This window comes from Sebastes fasciatus, chromosome 23 (genome assembly GCF_043250625.1).
Source record: "Sebastes fasciatus isolate fSebFas1 chromosome 23, fSebFas1.pri, whole genome shotgun sequence".
Taxonomy (NCBI): Eukaryota; Metazoa; Chordata; class Actinopteri; order Perciformes; family Sebastidae; genus Sebastes; species Sebastes fasciatus.
The window spans coordinates 23,285,352-23,301,148 of NC_133817.1; positions in this window are offsets into that span (position 1 = coordinate 23,285,352).

The window sequence follows — 15,797 nt, forward strand, 5'->3', positions numbered from 1 at the left end:
TAATTGGGTATCATCTGCATAACAATGAAAGTTTATGGAGTGTTTTCTAATAATATTGGCTAAGGGAAGCATATATAAGGTGTAATAGGATGTGATGGTCAATGGTGTCCAAAGCAGCACTAAGATCTAACAAGACAAGTACAGAGACAAGTCCTTTGTCTGATCCTTCATTCATGTTTGAGTTCTGTATGAGTTACAAACCAATTTCAATGCATTTTTAAAACTCTAAACGTGTATTTCACATATTGAAAACGTTAACATTTAGCAGAGTCTCACTGCCATTTACCAGAAAAGACTTCAGGACAAACTGACACAGCTGGTGTAGCGCAGTTAGATTTGATTAAGGTGTTCAGGGGCACTCGGAAATTCTGGTGTCAAGCGCAAAAAGCTTGGAAAATCTTCTTTTGTGTTTAACGGCAGCTTGCATTTGTGATGTTGCATATCTGCCGCCCTCAGAGTTAGTTAACTCCTACATTATCCAGCTTTCATATTCTTTTCATCAGTCTTGTTTTAGGGAGGAAACTGACCAGACACTTTCTGCCTGGTCCACTTTCCCCACAGTCAATTATGTCCTTTGCTTCACTTATGGTCACCCCTAAACTCTCCGTTCCCTCCACCATGTTTCTTCTCTCTGATGTAGGCTATATTTAGCTTGGAAAATCTGATTAAATGTGATTATTTATAGACATAGCCTGTAATGTGTTATGGCTTCCATTTACTGAAGATTTGAAAGTTTACATCTCAAAACAAAAAGAAAATTATATCAAATATTGGAACGACACCACCAAAAAAAAATTATGTGAGAGAGAGACACAGAGGAAGGGAGACACTAAAAGAGAGAGAGAGAGAGAGAGAGAGAGAGAGAGAGAGAGAACACAATTTGGAAAAAGCTCAATATTTTAAAAAGTATAAATAGTTGAAACAAGAAAATATATAGCACCAATGTCCTTAAAGATCTGAATATTTTGATAGTTGAACTGTTTATGTAGCTGAAAGTATGCAGGAGTAGTTAAAGTCCAAAAGATTTACGGAAGAAATAGAAGAAGTTGAAGTTGATTAAGGATTCTGTGATCAGCATTCCCACAGTAAAGATTCAAAGAACAATACTGGGAATGCTGAATCAGCATTCGCACAATAAAATAGACTTAAGTAGGTGTAATGTTCACAATGTTCACCATTTTAGTTTAGCATCTAAGCATGCTACCTTTAGTGCTAATTAGCACTAAATACAAAGTACAGCCAAGGCTGATTGTCATTAGTTTTGCAGTTATTTGGTTAAAAACCAAAGTGTTGGTAAATTTAAATTTTAAACTGATTATGGTGATACATGAAAAGTTAATGGATCACCAAAGCCGTTACAACTCATACTGAGGGGAAGATGAATGTCTGTAACAAATAGTTATTTCTCTCAAAAGCACAAATGACCTCATGTTGGCAATAGAGGAAAAGCCAGGGCATCACTAGGATTCATCATCTCAGCACCATGAATGTTGGTGCAAAATGTAATCATAATCCACCAGTAATCCAACAGTTGTTGAGATATTTCAGTCTGGACTAAGGTGGTGGATTGACACACAGACCAACATCGCCATCCCTTGAGCCGCGCTACTAGCATGGCTAAAAGACTTTAGTGAAAAACTCAAAAGACTGTTGAAGCAGTGACAACTTTAGCAAGCATGAACTGTTTCAGTGTTCATACTGTATGGGCACCTGACTGCTGACAGACGTGAACATTTGTGAACATATCATTTAATGCGATACACAAAGCAAACTGATGCAACACTATATTTATTCCACTGAGACAAAGCAAAACATATTCTTCTTATTAAAATGATTAGCAGGTTGTTGCGGTTCATAAGCACAACGTGGATGATTGGGCAGGTTGTGATAAGACGGTCACATCTCTTCTATATCTTCCTGCAGCCCTCATCGACTTATTCAAACTGTTCCCAACAGAGCAGGTGAGAAGTGAGGGACTGCACTTCCCCGAGGCACACGGCACCTTGATAATGGAGTGGGGCCGTAGCAATTAGCACACTAACAGTTTCACACAAGTAGGAGGGGAATTCTCTCAGGGAGGAGACTGAAAGGAGGAGGGCGTGACCCCCCACCAACAACACAATTCACAGCACGGCTGCTGCTGGTGCCGTGGCACCCTGACACCTTTATGAAGGACTTGATGCCCTCGAACAAGAGGTGAAGGTGCGTCTAAAGAATCTGAACTTTGTGTAAGAACAGCAGGCTCTATTTTAATCTCAACAAGCAGAGCAATAAGGAGCTATTATCTGTAACGTACGTGCAGCAGGCATCTATGCACACTATGCATGAAAGGGCAGGTCAAATGGAATATAAACAACTATTGTTGTGTTTAATCATTATGTCCTTAGTCACATTAGTCATGTCTTACTGTTCTGTAACAGCCATGTCAATCACTGTGACACATAATGAAAGAAGAGAAAAATAACATTGATAACCAGGAGGTATAAAGTGGCAAGACACAAATATTTATGGCACCATAAATCCAGGTGAGGTGCCATGTTTTTCACTAGGGATGATGTGTGCTTTTATTTTGCAGACAGTGTCTCTGTAGTTCAATAAAATGAGCACAATAAAAGTCGTTTAACAGCTACATTATTTTTGCTTGTTGCCTTTAATTCGTTTTATAATCTGTGAGTTCATCTCCAAGACGGACATGATGATTGTGGCTTCACGCTGGTAACAACCTATTTGGAGGAGAATATATAGAATGGAATACAAACAACTTTAAATATTTTTTCAATTATGACAGGTAGACTACCACGTTCAAACAACTAATTTGATGAGTTATTGCCTGTGCTTTAATTAAAGAACACAAAGGCCTGTTGTGCCACCTCCAGATGCAGCGATTGAGTCAGCTGAATGGAGAGGCCTTCATACAGCCAGCAAGCAATTGTGGATAACAGTTACAGTTCTGTGTTTGTGAGAGTCCGTCCGCCGTTAATTATAGGAAAGCACACTCTGCCTTACTGGTATTAACATTATTTCTTCAAAGCCGTGAAAACAGCGGTCAGTAACATTTATCTAAAGCTGTGGGCTGAAAAGAAACATTTCAAATGCAAAGGTTTTACCTTACTGAGTATACCAGTAAGGCCTTGCCTGAAGGTCGGGTGCAGCTTGTGATTAGCCGTGTGTCTCCTATCCCACCCTGCTGACTGTACTGTAAAACACTGTACTGAAGCTGAAAGCGTGCAGACCGCTGAGACACTGTTAGCTAACGGTTTAGGATGGAATCAAAAGCGATATTCACAACGGGAGAGACTGCAGCATGCTATTCAAGTCTTCACACCCACCCAAGAAACCGCAAAACCATGAACTTCATTTGGCTCGTTCAGCAACCGCTGTCACCCACCTGCCATCGCTGACAGACACTGAAAACATTCGTCTCAATTAAGACATACAGTGATGCCAAAGAGAGGCATGTCATGATGTTTTCTTTCCCCTACGGCATGAGAGATGTGTTTACTTCATGTAATCACTAGTGGTAAGGAAATGCATATCTGGAGGCTATGCATAGAACAAATGTCCCCTGTGGGAGGGGAACTAGGTACGTGCTGTACGATACTGAAGGAGAGCAGTGAGGGTCTGTCTCGCTGGCTTTTCTTTTTGTGTTTGAGTAAAAAACACTATGACAACTATGACACTATGACATTCCCATCGGCCTCAGCTGTACTTTGGACTTAGTGCTAATTAGCAAATGTTTGCATTCTAACATGCCAAGATGCCTGAGATGGTAAACACGGCGGACATACCTACTAAACATCTGCATGTTAGCATTGTAATAGTGAACATGTGCTGACATTAGCATTTAGCACAAAGTACAGCTTCCTAGAGCCGCTCACAAGGCTGTAGACTCTTTGGCCCGGTTCACACCTGGCATTAACATGCGTCCTGAGTGATGGGATCACAAGTGGCATTAGATAACACCTGGCATTAGAATGCGTCTCCATGTGCACTTGAGTGCGTTCACACCTGTACTTAGAGCTGTCCACTTGTGATCCAATCACTGAGGATCTCCAGGTCTGAACAGGGCTTTTGTCATGTTATTTTCTTTTAAGCAGCACATTATCTGTATTCTAATAGGGGTAACCTGATTTTCAACCTGATTTTAATATATGGAATATAAATATAAATGAATCGCAAATGAATCGCACATTTTTATCTTTTCAAAATGTACTTTAAAGGGAGATTTATATCAAGATTTATATCAAGTATCAAGTATTTAATACTCTTATCAACATGGGAGTGGATACATATTCATACTTTATGCAAATTTATGCATATAGTTATTATTGGAAAACAATTAACAACACAAAACAATGACAGATATTGATCCAGAAACCCTCACAGGTACTGCATTTAGCAAAAAACAATATGCTCAAATCATAACATGGCAAACTGCAGCCCAACAGGCAACAACAGCTGTCAGTGTGTCAGTGTGCTGACTTGACTATGACTTGACCCAAACTGCATGTGATGATCATAAAGTGGGCATGTCTGTAAAGGGGAGACTCGTGGGTACCCATAGAACCCATTTACATTCACTGATCTGGAGGTCAGAGGTCAAGGGACCCCTTTGAAAATAGTCATGCCAGTTTTTCCTCACCAACATTTAGCGTAAATGTGGCTAGTGTGACATGATTGGTACCAATGGATTCCTTAAATTTTCTAGTTTCATATGATACCGGTATCTTCACTCTAGCTTAAAACTGAGCCCGCTACAACTTCCAAAAGATCGATTGCGTTAATGCGTTAAAGAAATTAGTGGTGTTAAAATGAATTTGTCCTAGATTTTCAAAGTCTCCTTAACTCTACTGGAGGGATGAAGATTATTGTTCCCTCATTTAGTCACCTCATAGGTGTTCAGCTGGGTGGAGATCTGGTGACTGTGAAGGCCACAGCATCTGACTCAAATCACACATTATGTTGATGTTTGGCTGCCATATTATTCAAACATCTGATTATGATACATGTTGCTTTATATTTCATTTCATTTGTTTTTTGTTGGCCAATTTGTGAACAGGCAGTACAAGAAGGAAACACAACACTGACATATTATCACCTAATAAAGTTGTTATGGCTAATGCGTTAGCACTCATCCAGCCGACATGGAGCAACTTTAGCATTCATCTGGAGATGCTTTTCTGGCTGTTCAACGAATGCAAGTCCAATATTCCCTCTCCTTTTAGCTCTAGTTTTTTTCTCCACCATATCTGTCTCTTTAGCTGCTAAATGCTCCACTATGTTCACCAGCTAGTCGCTAACCTTGTCTGTCTGTGGTTTGGTGCTGGGCATGTGGCCTACAGTGGGTTTATCAGAGCTTTATTGCTGTAGTTGCAAAGAAATGAATGAGAGCGGTGAGAGTGAACCAAAAATGTAAAGTTGTAGCCAGTAAAACCAAAACAATGAGCTGAAAGATGCTAAAAAGCTCCGTAGAGCAGAGGGGAACTGCAGAGTGATAATACTGATGTGGGTTTGTAGCAACACATACCATATAGTCATTTGTTCCATTGTTAATATGAAAATATAAGAATATCTTTTCCTCATCATTTACAGTATTCAATCAGCTGTGTTTGAGATTCTTTCTAATCACTGAAGTTATTTCCCTCACTTCACCTAAAGGGACTAGCCCAGTTTACAGCTGAACATGAGAGCATGCTGACCCTTTAGGAGGGCTGTTGCACTGAGCATTTTTATTTTTATAACTCAGCATGTTGATCAGATTAAAAACTTAACGTAATGATGCACATACAGTATGAGCCAACTAGGAGCCCCATTTATAAACTGATTTATAAATCTTATTTCTGGCCACTTCTTGCACTTCACTCTGGGACCTTTTCAGTTGTCACCACATTCCCATACTCTCTGCCTCTCTTCCATACGCACTCTGCTCCTGTCAGCCATGAATAATTGATAATCCAATGCAATCTCGGGCTTTAAGAGTTTGAGTGCTCTGTATCTGTCTAATAATGATTAGTGAAAGGGTCACACTGCTCAAACCCCTCGGTCGCCAGCATCCGCCCTTAATCCTCCTTAATCCCCAAAACAATGGGCTCCTCCATGCAGGGGACTGTGACAGATTTTTATCATCCTGCTCAAAGGGATCAGTGCCTTCACACTGCCAACACAACAATGATAGCAGTTTAGAACTGCCTGCACTTAGAAGTGCCAACCTTACACATGACACGGAGCACAGAGAGGGCGAAGGTAATGAACATGCAGACAAGAAGACACTATTCGAGGTGCGTTATATAAGGACTCTGTATTGCTCACCGCTCGGTGTGATTTATGTTTCGGGGTTAAAATGTTTACCCCGTCCAACCCCTCTATTGCCAGCCACCTCTCATCGTGTTTCATATGGAAGGATCAAGGCTTGCTTGCTGTCTGTATAGCCAGAAGGGCTGGCTTTGGTCTTGGCTTCAGATTAGGAGCAAAGAGCTGAGGTGGTTCAGACGGAGGGAGAAACCCAGAAATGCAACACAGGAACTGGATGACCAAAATATGACTAGAGGTTTGGACTGAGGCTTGGACCGTCAATAGCGATACATAAAAAAAAACACTCATTCCTGCTAGAGTACTTTTCAGGGCTGTAGCACTGTGAATCTGTGCATGGCTTTCTAGTAATTGGGGGGAGTTCACATTCTATAATGAAAATCCTAGACATTATTCTAGAAGCTGATTCCAGTATCTTTAGATTTAACCAACACATTCTCACTCCGACTGGTCAGATACCAGAGTTTGGTCAGTTGCCCTACGCTTTGAACTAGAATGCTCCAGGTACCCCTCTAGCGTTAGTTTTGGACGTGTCAGAGACGGCGTGCCAATATATGCTTCTTACATGCATAAATAGTGTCTTTTCAAAATAAACTTCCGTTTTCACAGGAAATTAGGTTTGTGCAACACAACCACTTAGTTAGGGTTAGGAAAAAATTGTGGTTGACGTTAACGTGATTAACGTGACTAACGACTCACGTGACTCACGATACTAACGAGTGACATGACTAACAAATGTATAACAAAAGTGTATTGTTAGTTTCACACGGGCCACGAACAGCAGTCTCCTGGTTGAGAGTCTTGTGTTTGTTTGACCTATCCACCCCTCCTACCGCCCTAAGCTGACTATCACGCTCCTTATACAACATCAGTTGCTCCAACCGTCAAAAAATGTCAGGGGTGGGTTAGTATTGGAGTTACTTGAAAGCCCGGTGCGTCGCATACAGTCGCTAAAGGGTGCCTCCGTGCGTCGGTTTCTGATGCTGAGGGGCACTGACCGAGTGCACTATTTGATGAGTTTGGAGTGAGAACGGGTTGACTCAATGTGTTAACATTTGACTAGTTTTAAAGGTCCCACATTGTGCTCATTTTTCAGGTTCATACTTGTATTTAGTGTTTCTACTAGAACATGTTTACATGCTGTAATGTTAAAAAAAAACTTTATTTTCCACATACTGTCTGCCTGAATATACCTGTATTTACCCTCTGTCTGAAACGCTCCGTTTTAGTGCATTTCAACGGAATTGCAACGGAAATGCGTTGCCTGGCAACAGTTTGGGTCCATGTTTACTTCCTGTCAGCTGATGTTATTAACATACACTGCAAACAGGAATAAACTGGGACACATTTAGAATGTTTACATTTAAAACTGTGTAATGGTCTAAATATTGTATATTTGTGACATCACAAATGGACAGAAATCCTAACGGCTTGTTTTAAACGCACAATTTCTGAATACATGCTGTGTGTGTTTCTCTGTATATTGAGCGCTTCGATACTTTCACAGTATTTATAAAGCACTTAAACCTGCTTTATAATATAAAAGACATACAAATCTTACTTTTTACAATATGGGACCTTTAAGCCAACAAAATAATACATACTGTAAATGAAGGCTTCCTCCACCAGAGTTGTATTCCTGGCAGTGTGGAGAAGGTTTTATAACCCTGCCGACATCAGTGATCTCTATTTTGAATTGAAAAGTTAACTAATGGATAAAAAAGTAAAAGAAACTATATAAAATCCTGTCTGGTATTATAAACAAACTGCAGTGCAGAGTTCTGGCATCGTTGCACTCAAACTGGCCTTTCTGGACCTGTTACTTGTACCAACAAAACCAGCAGAGCACCTTGCATTTTTTCAGTCTGAACACCAACTAATGATGCAACTGACCCACAACTAAAATAGCTACTGCATTCATAAGTTCTCCACAATTATCATGCTTCATTAAGTAATTCCCCAAACCTGGAGTTACTCAGGCGTGTCGGGGGGGTGCATTCATGCAGAGTTTCCAAAATCATTACGATTACTTCCCACATGCCTAAATTATACAGCACCTATTGCCAGGCCTTTTGACCCACCTGGAGACATACTGTGAATACTGGAACACTGGATTTCACATTCAGAACAGCTCCCACCCTTCAGTATTATCATAATCTTTTCAACCAGCCATATCGCTGAAAATGGGCGATCTCACACACACACACACACACAAAATCAGCCATTATGTCTGTATCTGAAAGTACACATATACACACACAAAGCATCCATAAGGAAACAGCAGCATGGAAACATACAATAACAGCCGCTATTACTTGGCATTTGGCAGTGACATCAATCAGAGCCAGCCATTCTAAGCACTGTGATGGTACAGAACTGCTCAGCCAGAGAGCTGATTTAATAGAGCATGGTCTGATAAAGTCCCAGCAGAGATCACTTCATGGCCAATAGGTTGTTCAGTCAGCTAATTGGTCAAAAAATAAAACCTCTCTCAGGAATTGGATCCAATGTTATCGCGGGGAGTCTGGCACACTATTAATGAGTTGCATTGGCTCCCTTTAGCCCCCTAACTATATTTCTGCTCCGGCTGTGCATGGGGACTTGTACTTGGGCATAATTATGGTGATGATGACCAAATGTTTACCTTCTAAGTAGAGTCTGTACACAGGAGGGTTCCTGCACACTCTGTACAGTAGTATTAACAGTGAGAGTAATGATGCAGCCACCCAGCCTCAGCTGCTCACTTATTTCACAGCAGAACATCCAACACTTTTATTGATCCGCGTTCACCTATACCTATAAAGAGATTTAAAGGAAATCTAGTGGGAAGGATTTTCTGATCCCATTGGGTTTCAGTTCAGTAGGGCCAACAATATGTTGTGTTTGCTGGACATGACGCTGCTAAAGGGAATCAAAGCCTGAAAGTGGAAGGAGGTAGTATATATTTGCCGGCTCTCATAGACGGCAGATGGACAGCAGACCACAGATCAGCCCTTACTGCTTGTTTTCCTCCGGTCTGTGAAATCTTGCAGATGCCGTTAGGAGCACCGGAGGACACTGGAGGACATCGGAGGACACAGAGGAACATGATTTTGTGCAGGTTACTTGTTTCATGTTCTACTGTCACGATATAGCGACCGTTTTATAGAAATAACTTTTTTTTAATCATATTTGCTCCAATCTGCGTACTTCAGCTTTAACCCTGTCAATGTCACTTTACATATATTGAGCTACAGCGCCAGAATATGACTTTGATATGCAGGTGCATTTTTTGTGCAGAATAGAGCTGCACATCTTGATTCAAGTATCTGTGAGATCTCATTTCCGAAACCAAACGCTCCCAATATATCCCTAAGCTGTATTAACTAATGACGTTACTGGTGAGGCAAAATGTGTCAAGAAGAGCTAGTTATAAAACAATATCTAGCTTCATTTTGCTAACATTATCTACCATAAAAGTGAGTGGCCAAACCAAGTAAGGCAGTAGCAGTAAAATCCCTCAGTGATTTGAAATGAGCAAGGATGCATTATACTGCTTATGAATTCAACTTTCCATTAGTAAAGGTCCCGACACACCAAGCTGACGGATGGCTGTCGGACAGTTTGGGGCGGTCGTTGAGCATCTGTCGACCTAGCTTTTTTGGTGTGTCCCGCACCGTCGGCTCTAGTCTGCCCGTGTCGGGAGTTTTTTTGGCCGATTCAGCATGTTGAGCTCGTCGGTGAGAGAAATCACTCTGATTGGCTGTTCAGCTTAAACCAACCAGCACGAGAAGAGAAACAGACGTGAGGAAAGCAAGCCAACGAGTAAAGTCAAGAAGACAAACACAGAAGGCTCTTCTCATTTTTCATCTTCATCTCATCTGATCATTCCAACACACGGATATTTTCACATCAACATGAACATCTGGAATGAAGCTAAGTGGTGAGTGAGAGTGGTGTGAAAATGATCGCTTTGTTTCATGTACGTATCATAACAACGGCTCGTTCTTCCGTTTTCCCTTTTTGAATGACAAATACAGACTACCGCCACCTGCTGGTAGGGAGTGTTATTTCATCTCATGCAGACGCAGAACGTTCGTGGTAGTTGGCTGTCAGCTGTAGTCTCTGCGGTGTGTTTAAGTGCAACTTTCTGGCCAAGACAAAGGCGACGTGAGGCGGCTCAACTGGTGGCCTTCATCGCTGCTAGTTCTCTGATGTCAGGTTGTTGTGTGTCTGGGCCCTGAGAGGAACAACGGGCCTCATGCAGGAAGCCAGATGAGATCAAATGTCCTCTTATTTTTGTTGTATCCACGCACTAATGTTTCCTTATTGTTGCTCTTCTCTTAGTGAAAAGAACATTTTACATGTGGTCGAGAGCACTCTCACCAAGATAAGAAAAAACATGTTGTTTTCACATTCCAGTTACAGTTTTCATAGTTGTTTGTCCAAAGCAAAGACACATTTGTTTTAAATTTGAGGAACATAAAAAAGACATAAATATCATATAATCAAATTTAGATTATGATATGATTTAGAGAAATTAGTACGATTTGATTATTACATTTGTGGGCTAAATAAATACTATTGGTCCACTGATTCCAATTAAGACTATAAAACACCTTAGATGCTATTGCATGTGAGCCTCTGAATGGTTTACATACAGCTCTTCAAGGCTTTTTGATTTTCCTGTAAGGCCAGTGCTGACGCTCTGGAAAATCACCTTTACTTTGTTTAAGTTTATTTAAGTGTTACTTGATTTCACTGCTGCTGAAGTTCTTCTTCTTCCATCGGCCACACGCCTCCAGTTATTGATGGAGTGGGATTCATCATTCAGCACACCTGTGTGAGAGCAAATCTGGATGGTTAAGAATGTTGGGTGCATCTGGAGTTGGATTTTTTCTCTTAACAGAAAATGAAGAAAATATCAAAGATTTAAAAGAATGTTGCTGCATGAAGCCTGTTGTGTTATTTCTTCTGTCAAAGGTTACATAGTCTCGCTTTATGTGTCGAGCAGCAGTCGAGGCAGGAATGCAAAAATTGAGGCCACTTCAGATTCATGATCAAGCTGAACTATGAGCCTGTTGGTATCAGTCGTGACTTCATCATGAACAGCCTGAACCTGCAGACTGGATTCTCTGTGAGGAGGGTCAGACCTGCTGCTGTTAACAACAATGGATCAAACACTGGGAAAGCTGTCTCCCGTCCTAACTGGACTAGGTATCAGTGCTTTAGTTCCACAGGTTACATCTGGATATAGGTACGTTGTTAGTTAGTTTTAGTTTTAGATTATTTTTTTTTAATTGTATGCATGTAGGGAAACATTCAAAAGGTGCAAGACATTTTGTTTGTTGTGTTTGCATGAAGACAATATGGATATACTGTAAATATGTTTATTAAATGTGTCCCTGAAAATCTTTATTTTAATTCTCCATTAGGATCCTAATTTTAGTCGAGAAACATGAAGATATTGCTTCTTGTCTTGAGGATATTTTAAATTATAGCTGCAACGATTAATCGATTAGTTGTCAACTATTAAAGTAATCGCCAACTATTTTGATAATCGATCAATCAGTTTGAGTCATTTGGGACTGTAGGAGAATGATTTGTGTGGAGAGCGAGGCTGAACCTTGTATTTTATTTTAGAGCTGCACAGATTTATCACTTAAACGATTAGTTGTCAACTATCATATCAAATATTAATAATCAATAATCGGCAACTATTTTGATAATAGGTTTGAGTCATTTTTTTAAGAAAAGAGCTAAAAATTCTCCGATTCCAGCTTCTTAAATGTGAATATTTTCTGGTTTCTTTCCTCCTCTCTGACAGTAAACTGAATATCTTTGAGTTGTGGACAAAATAAGACATTAGAGGACGTCACCTTGGGCTTTGGGAAACACTGATCGACATTTTTCACCTATTTCTGACATTTTATAGACCAAATAAATAATCGATTAAATGAGAAAATAATCGTTTGTCTCAGCTCTATTTGAAATCAAAATAACTGAGGTGGACTGATGTTGTTCATGGTCAAACTACTGTATTTATCCATATATCCTTCCATTCAACCAGCCATGAATCTGTAACACAACCACATATTTTCACGGCGGAGCATCCATGCGTGCTCCATCCACTGATCGGCAGCCGCAGTGAATGTCTGACATTCCACCGACAGTATCGTCCTCATCTGCCTCTCCCCTCGGCGCTTCATCTCTCCCCTCTCCATATTTACGTCTCCATCCTCAGCTCCTCCTCCCTCTCTCCTCTCCTGTCTCTCCTCTCCTCGTGCCCGCCGTGGCGTGACAGGTGACTGGCGTTGTTAACAATAGTGGGTGCAGCCGTCCCCCCCCGCTCAGCAAAGCGCAAGCCGCATGATAAATTACCCTCATCAGTTTGTTTTGCCAGCAGCCCACACAGGTCACCACCAAGGCCGGTCGTGACATTTTGTTGCATACTGTATATGCAAATACCTGCCAATCAATTAGCGCGCCGCTCCCCGTGCTGCCCATTGTGATTAAAATGAATTGATTGTGGGCTAAAATCAACACCGACCAGCCTGCCAAGAGCTCAGGGGTCAACGGGACGCAACTTAGGAAATGGGGAGGAAAAAAATAAATCTTGAAGTAATGTTGTTGTTTCTTCCCTTCACTTTATTCTTTATCGCCACCTCATAACTGCTGGCATAAAACACACAGGGAAATTTGCTGAAAATGAGAAAACCTCGATGTAAACAGACTGAGTCATAAATTTGAGGGAGGCTGTCAGGGCTTTTTGAAGATCAGGCTGATATGCGATGGGAAAACGATGGTGGCAGCAATATTGTGAGCAGCCTGGAGCCTTTAGGTTATCTAAGCAGACTCATGTGTGTTTCTACATGTGTGTTACGGCCAGAGAGGAAGGTGCACATGCTCAGGGTTGCTACGAGACTGACGGACAAAGAGCTTTGCAGGAGTCGCAAGGAAAAAACATACAACCAGCTTTTGATTTAGCATAAAGGGCTGAGAAGGCGGGTAAACAAGTCGCTGATAGTTTACAGAGAGACTGATTAAAGGAAGCACTTATCATTCAAAGCCATGCTCTGCTTACATAAACAATATTTGCACAGGAAGAGTCAAGAGTGAGGTAATAGAGGATGCAATTTGAAAATGATAGCTTGCTTTAAAACTGCTATTTTCTTTGAATTTGGAGTGATTTGCACATTTCTTTTTTTTTTTTCATACAGTTCTCTCTAAGTACAAGTATTGCTCAGGGGCATTGCCGTTGGTTTGAAGGGAACCAGCAGTGCCTGGTTAGGGTTTAGTTCTAGCCATGACATGCCTGAGTCACCACTGATTCTATACATGCTAAATGGGACTGCTGATAATCCTCTCCCTCTATTAACCTGAAAGGTTCATGCAGGTATTTAAGCGTATTTTTTAGGATTATGGTTTTATTCAGTTTAGTCGCTCTTTGGTGGATTATTGTGTGTGGGGCATGTTTAATGAAAGAGGTCACACATTTATTAATAGGAGAAGTGAACCTCCTCCTCATCATCATCCTCCTCCCTCATCTGTTGCATGAAACTTAAAGGGTGTGTCCAATATTTTTGCTCTTTTTTATTTGTATATAATTCTGTAGCATCTCAGGGGTGTTCCTCATGTATTCAAATCCCAACACTCAAATTTTGGTCAAAGTCTGTATGTTTTACTGTCAAAATGCTATTTCCCAAAGCCCTTCTACAAACTTTTTCCCACTTGACGTGACGTAGGTTTCTGCATGATAACACTGCTGCATGTACAGCATATGTATAGACATCCTTATAGTCAGTGTGTATTAACGTTATATACAGTAATTTAGATGGCGGTTGGCGTGCTCCCAGTTTGGAGAAGCAGACAGGAGTACTGGCACAGACGCTAAGCACTGTACCGCTGTGTGGACGCCACGTTAGTTTGGATCCAAAAGTCACACTAACTAACCGATGGATGCAGCGGTAGACCAGCGTCTCCACGTTCTGCAAGGTAAAATGACTGTTTTAGTGGATGGAGTCTGGTCTGGTGAAGACAGCGATATGACGGCTTCAGTCCCCCGTCGGAAAGGGCTGTCTGATGGCGAGGTAAAGCGGTGAAAACACTCTAAATATAGCGTACATTTAATATGATATTGATATACGATTAATATGTTTTTCTGCTGCTCCCGTCCACAGCCGCTTCACCTCGCTGTCAGACAACCCTTTCCGACGAGGAACTGAATCCGTTATATTGCGGTCTTCAGCCACCAGACTCCGTTCACAAAAGCAATGATTTGACCTCGCCGGACATGGGACTATGCGTACAACCCCACTTCAAAAATGTTTTCAACTAACCCTAGGTCCAAACTTAGCACAGCTAGTGCTAGCATTCACATTATTCATAACCTTATTGATTAGCTTTGATTAGCTAGCTTACTTTGCTTTTTGCAGCGGCTGAGTGGGCGTTTTGTTTGTCATTGCTGTTAAAATCTTCCTTTTTCTGTATTATTTGTCGTAATATAATATATAATATATTATAATATATTACAATATAATATAATATATTATATTATAATATAATATAATATAATCATTTGTGTAACTTCATCAGTGTGGCTGGTGTTGTCTTTGTTTTGGATTCACTAATATCACTGCTTCTGTTACGTCCACCATCTGCTGTGGAGGTCTAAATGTCATTAAACAGACAGACCTCCAGCGACAGTAAATATCCTCTGCCTTTGGCTCGCAGCATTGTATTCAACAGCAGTTGGACAACCTTTGAGATCATATTCCTGTTACAAGTTTTGTCTTTAATAGCCATAAAGTTAATGCAATTCAGAATGAGATGGGAATCAAACGGAAAAGCAAATGTTAATCATCCATGATCCTTCTCTTGTTAATCCTATCCCCTCCACATAATCCTTTAAGAGCTGAAAACATTTGACTAACTTTATTTCACATAAATATTCTAAAGTGGGTAAAGCTCGGTGCTGTGGAGAGACGGTATGACGGTCTGACCTAAGGGGCTAATCCCTGGGTTGCTACCAAGTTTTTTCTTCCCTTCATGTTAGTGAATTGATTTTTATACTAACACTATCTGAGGTGTACATATTTAATGTTGCTGTTGTTCGTTGATGTCAATCAAATTTGTCAGTCAACTGCAAAGCCTCTGTAAATGCAGACAGACTGGAGTGAGGCTGTGCTAACCTTGCCCTACCGCTGCATACCAAGTGATGCTACCTCTATGGATTCTTCTACCTGAGTGAGATGACTCAAGGAAGAATGAAGGTTTACGTCATCAAAAGGTGCAGGAGGTGAAGTGAGAGTCGGCAGTATAACTGAGCAGCTCCTGCACTGACAGAAAGGGCCTGTGGGAGTGACTCAGCGACTGCCTTCGTTGCTCTTTCCGGGGCTGAAACACGTCTTTTCACTCGTTCGCGAGCCGACGCTAATTTGAATGTTTGTGCACTCACTGTGTGTGTGATTGAGCAATACTCTGTGGGTGTGTTCCTCATATTAGGATGA